Source organism: Tamandua tetradactyla, chromosome 3, assembly GCF_023851605.1.
Source record: "Tamandua tetradactyla isolate mTamTet1 chromosome 3, mTamTet1.pri, whole genome shotgun sequence".
Lineage (NCBI taxonomy): Eukaryota > Metazoa > Chordata > Mammalia > Pilosa > Myrmecophagidae > Tamandua > Tamandua tetradactyla.
In genome coordinates, this window is record NC_135329.1 from 204498269 (window position 1) to 204504268 (window position 6000).

At 35.9% G+C, this 6000-nt stretch overlaps 1 long non-coding RNA gene across 2 annotated transcripts in view; it reads right to left on the reverse strand.

The window, feature by feature from the left end:
- LOC143676613 (uncharacterized) overlaps positions 1-2906 on the reverse strand; it is an 87535-nt gene extending 84629 nt beyond the window's left edge. For both annotated transcript variants that reach the window (XR_013172221.1, XR_013172220.1), the window contains exon 1: positions 2757-2906. This is a non-coding gene — a long non-coding RNA (uncharacterized LOC143676613). The remainder of the gene's footprint in view (positions 1-2756) is intronic.
- Between the last annotated feature and the right edge of the window lie 3094 nt (positions 2907-6000).

Here is a 6000-nt window from a genome sequence, read left to right on the forward strand (position 1 = left end):
TCTCCCATAGCCAGGATCCGTGAGTCCAGGAACCAAAGGGAAGAAATGGGAGTGGCACCACTCACTATTACCCCTAGTGATCCACTAGGAAAATTTTTGCTTCCTGTCCCTGTGACCTTGAGCTCTGTTAGTCTGTGGGTTTTAATTCCAGAAGGGGGAATGCTTCCACCAGGAGAAACAACGATTCCATTGAACTGGAATCTAAGACTGCCACCTGGTCACTTTAAGCTACTCATGCCCTTGGATCAAGAAGCCAAGAAAGGGATTACATTACTGGCTGGGGTGATTGACCCTGACTATCAGGAGGAAATAGGACTGGAACTACAAAATGGAGGTAAAGAAGAGCTTTCCTGGAATATATGGGAATGAAAGATACAGTAGAAGAGATGAAAAAAACAATGGAAACCTACAATGGTAGATTTCAAGAGACAGAGGTTAGGATTAGTGAACTGGAGGATGGAACATCTGAAATCTAAAAAGAAACAGAAACTATAGGGAAAAGAATGGAAAAATATGAGCAGGGACTCATGGAATTGAATGATAATATGAAGCGCACAAATATACATGTTGTGGGTGTCCCAGAAGGAGAAGAGAAGGGAAAAGGAGGAGAAAAACTAATGGAAGAAATTATCACTGACAATTTCCCAACTCTAATGAAAGACCTAAAATTACAGATCCAAGAAGTGCAACACACCCCAAAGAGAATAGATCCAAATAGACGTTCTCCAAGACACTTACTAGTCAGAATGTCAGAGGTCAAAGAGAAAGAGAGGATCTTGAAAGCAGCAAGAGAAAAGCAATCCATCACATACAAGGGAAACCCAATAAGACTATGTGTACATCTTGTTTTAATTTCTCCCTCATTTTTGAAGGACAATTTTGCTGGATATAGAATTCTTGGTTGGCAGTTTTTTCTCTTTTAGCAATTTAAATATAGCATCCCACTATCTTCTCATCTCCATGGTTTCTGCTGAGAGATGTACATATAGTCTTATTGGGTTTCCCTTGTATGTGATGGATTGCAGAAACCATGGAGACGAGAAGATAGTGGGATGCTATATTTAAATTATTAAAAGAGAAAAAACTGCCAACCAAGAATTCTATATCCAGCAGAATTGTCCTTCAAAAATGAGGGAGAAATTAAAACATTTTCAGACAAAAAGTCACTGAGAGAATTTGTGACCAAGAGACCAGCTCTGCAAGAAATACTAAAGGGAGCACTAGAGACAGATATGAAAAGACAGAAGAGAGAAGTGTGGAGAAGAGTGTAGAAAGAAGGAAAATTAGATGTGACATATAAAATACAAAAGGCAAAATGGTACAGGAAAGTACTACCCAAACAGTAATAACACTAAATGTTAATGGACTGAACTCCCCAATCAAAAAACATAGACTGGAAGAATGGATTAAAAAACAGGATCCTTTTATATGCTGTCTACAGGAAACACATCTTAGACCCAAAGATAAACATAGGTTGAAAGTGAAAGGTTGGGAAAAGATATTTCATGCAAATAACAACCAGAAAAGAGCAGAACTAGCTATACTAATATCCAACAAATTAGACTTCAAATGTAAAACAGTTAAAAGAGACAAAGAAGGATACTATCTACTAACAAAAGGAACAATTCAACAAGAAGACATAACAATCATAAATATTTATGCACTGAACCAGAATGCTCCAAAATACGTGAGGCACACACTACAAATACTGAAAAGGGAAATAGACACATCTACCATAATAGTTGGAGACTTCAATTCCCCACTCTCATCAATGGACAGAACATCTAGACAGAGGATCAATAAAGAAATCGAGAATTTGAATATTACAATAAATGAGCTAGACTTAACAGACATTTATAGGACATTACACCCCACAACAGCAAATACTTTTTTATTCACTGTTCAAATCACTCTGGGATTTATCGGGACATCACTCTGGACAAACCAACAAAATCTCATGTCCTGCTCAAGGTTCCCTGTACTTGTGCTGTTCGATTAAGCTGTCTACATGAGTTATGTTGTGGGATGCACTAGTCAAAATATAAATTTTGTACCAAGTGGACATTTTTTGCTTTAGTCTCACACATAAGGTGGAATTTTAAAATATTAATTACCATCTGTTTTCAGCACCCTGCAGTAATGACATTCCTTTGTTCTTCCTCATGCAAAAGCATTTTTAAAATTTGTACCTTTAGTCATTATCATTATACACTCTAGGCATTCCTAGATCATACCATCTCAGTCTTTATCATCTATCTTTCTTTCTGATTTCATTTGTGACCCCAGCCCTCCTCCCTCTGTCATTCTTGCATTCAGTTTCATTCAGTGTTTTAGCATGATTGTACTGCAGTTGGGTGGTGTTGTGCTGTCCATTTCTGAGTTTTTACATTCAGTCCTTTTGCAAAGTCTGTATCCCTTCAGCTGTAATTGAAATATTTTCTGTTCCCAGAAATCACAGTGGGAAACTTCATAATTCATGAAGCATTAGATAAAGAAGTCAGAAGAGTTTTGCTCCAAAAGTGAAACAAAATCAACTACGTACTAAGTGCTGCTATGGTCTTTTTAACAAATGGCACTACAAGTGAATATCCATATATGAAAAACTTGATGTCAATCTTATCGCACACAATACATGAACATTATTTTGATATGACTCATAAAATATAAATAAAAAAGACAGACCATAAAAAAAACTAAAGTAGAAGAAATAATAAAGGACAGATTGACCAATCTGTCTACATAAACACTAATGATACCTCTAGTTGCCCATGTATTTAGCATTTCTTCGTTCCTTCTTGAAGATCTAAGTTTCCATCAAGCAATACTTCCTTTCAGCCTGAAGAACTTATTTTAGTGCTTCTTTTAATACAGACCCGGTGAAAAGTTCTGTTAGTGTTCTTTTATCTGAAAATATCTTACTTTGTCTGCTATTATTGGCAAATATCTTCATTATGACTTCAATCCTAAAGAATTCTGCTGGATATAGAATTCTGGGTTAGTTTTATTTCTATCTATTCAAAGCCAGTTATATTTTAATATTTCAGGAAATTGGCACTTAATTTAATGAATAGCATTCTTTATTTTATTCACTTTATATTTTATTTATTTTAATCTGTAGTTTCCCATCTTAACTTTCTCTTACATTTTTTCCCATTTTATCATTCAATGTTCCATTCAGCAAAAATTTATTGAGCCTTTACTATTTGACAGGATTTTTTCTATAGTCTTGAGATATAACAGAAAATAAAAAGACAAATTTATACCCTTATGAAACATATATTCTAACTACTAACTGCTACATCTTTCCCCTTGTTAATTTTTAAGTTCTCTTCAATTATTTCATTCACTTAATAGTAAAATGTTTCTCATCATTGTAATAACACAGAAAATAGAAATAATAATAATAGAGAATAATATAGTTCTCTATTTTGTGTGAAAACAAAATGCCATTTATTTCTTCACCACGGTGCTCTGTATAAACAGTCTACTCCCTCCAAATAATATTATTCTTTTAGAATATCCTCCTTCCTTCTTCTCTACAATAGAGAAAATAATAGAAATATTTTTATAACTACACTTTCCAGGTGCCCCAACTCCTAGGACAGTTCAATTTATTCTAAACTACTATAGTAATTTTCCTTTCACTATGATCTTTTTTCCTTAATAATTGCAATTGTCCCCTTATCTCACTATTTCCCAGCAGTTCATTGCTTGACATTTGCTCACTCAGCTCTCCACTTATCATATTGATATGGAATTATCATCTGTGAATTACATGTCTTTTCACTGGTGATTTTCCAGTTATTTTTCTCAGATGGAGTTAGTGGAGAAAGTTGGACTTGACATCTCTCCACATATCTTTCTTTTACTAGTTATAGGTTTCTTTGGCCACTTTTCTTATACTCTGTAATCTGCAAGTGAAATTCTACTGTCTTTTAATTTCCAGTGTTTTTTGAAAAGTTATCTGATTCTATTCTTAATTCTTTAGATGCTAGTTATTTTCTATCTAGAAGCTCATAAATGTGTGTGCATGTGTGTGTGTTTGTTTTTTCCTTAAGAATTCAATTATCTTGCAGGTATATGTCTCTCATATAACCACTTCCTGGAATTTAGTGCAATTTTCTCTCTATAGATTCCAGTCTGTCTTCATCTCAGGGAAACAGTCTTCAATCATTAGTATACTTATTGTGCTTCTCCCATCAGTTTCCTTTTCTCTGTTTGGAATTCCTGTGTTTTGGATATTAAGTTTCTGAAATCTGCCCATCAGGTCTCATATGTTTCCCTTCAAGTGTTTTTGTTCGTCATATTTTGCTCTGTATTTTAAGATAATATTCTTTACTTGCTCTTGTAGGCCACTAATTTCGGTTGTAACAGAAATCATCCCATACTTCAATCCATTTAGGGAATTTCCAACTTCAAAATTTTAGCTTTTATTCTAGACAGTCTTGTTTAGTGCTAAACTAGAGTCTTCTTACTGGTTCTTCACCATGTTATTATTGTTATTACTATATGCTTTGGTTGTTGGATTCTCATTTGCCTCCTCTAAAGCTTCTGTTTTGTCTGACATCTGCTCTGTTTGATCTTCCCTTGCTGGCTACTTGGATCCCTCCCACGGGGGATTATTTTTTTGGGGTGATCTTTTTAGGGATCAGCTTGATTGTCGAAGCCCCTTAAGTGGAGGGACTCCCAGAGTGGTTGGAAGCTGAATCACCATCTACTCCTGTGGGCTAAAGGTGCCACAATAGGTGGACGGCAGGAAAAATCCTACCCATGACCCGGTTTCCAGCCGGGGAGTAGTAGGGAGGACTAAGCTCATCTCCTCAGCTGTGCCTTGTCTTTTGAAGGTTAAGGAAACCAGCCCTCCTACCACCCAGCTCCATGCGCACACACACACAAACACACACACACACACACACATACACACACAGGCACACATATTTGGGGCTAATGCTGACCCCTCCAAATCCCCAGGGCTCCACTGATATTTGCAAGCTATATTCTTCCCTGTATCCCCCAAATCCTGACCTTTGCCCAGGGGTTCTTTAACCAGGACCTCATCAAGACCACAGAAAGTCTTTTACGAGTGTTTTCCTAGGGACCCTCAATCCTTAAGTCAATGACGTCTCTCCCACCCAGAAATCTCCTACTTTCACAGCCATTCAGCCAGGTAACCAAGATGTCTTCTTATTATGTAGGGAAAACTGATGCAGTCTCTAGATCTTTCCAGAATTCCTATCTTTCATCTAAGATTTTCCCTTATGTGTGTTATGCTTTTTTAATCAAAGGGCAGAATATGATATCTAATTCATATTAGCAATTCTTCATTACTGATGCAATTATTATTTTAACACATATGGTTTTTGTGTTTCTTTTATAAGCTACTTGAACTTATCAATAGTCTATTTCCGCTGTCTATGAAGCCAAAAGAAAAATGCGGTAAACGCAATAAAATACACAATCAATCTTTAGTGCCTTCAGTACTATAAGAAATTGATCTTAAGATTTTTTTAATCTACTTTGGAGGGATCAGACAAATACCTGATGCAACCATAGTTGAGACCATGTGCAACTTCTTAGTTCTTCCTAGAAATAAGGAAAAGCTAGAATTGCTATAAACTCTCATGAGTCGATGTCAGCACCAATACTGTCTTTTAGTTTTTCCAGGAAAATGAGCATCACTGGTATAAACAAGTAGAGACAGAATATTTTCTCCCGAGCTGGAAACAAATTATTAGTGCAGCTGGAAAACAAATGATCATAAACAAGAAAGATTCCATTAAATGGAAGGAGAAACAAGCAAGGTTGTAGGAGAAATGGAAAAGCCACGTTAATAATGCCATGTTGCCGTCATCTGTCCTTTAAAAATAATCCGAGTGTTTATGTCTGTCAAGTACATTCACTAGCAGTTTCCTTGAACAAGCATTGTTATCGAAATCAATAGTCAAAAAGACATATATAGTCTCATCCTATTTTTCATTAATTTATACTTTCCTGCTTTGG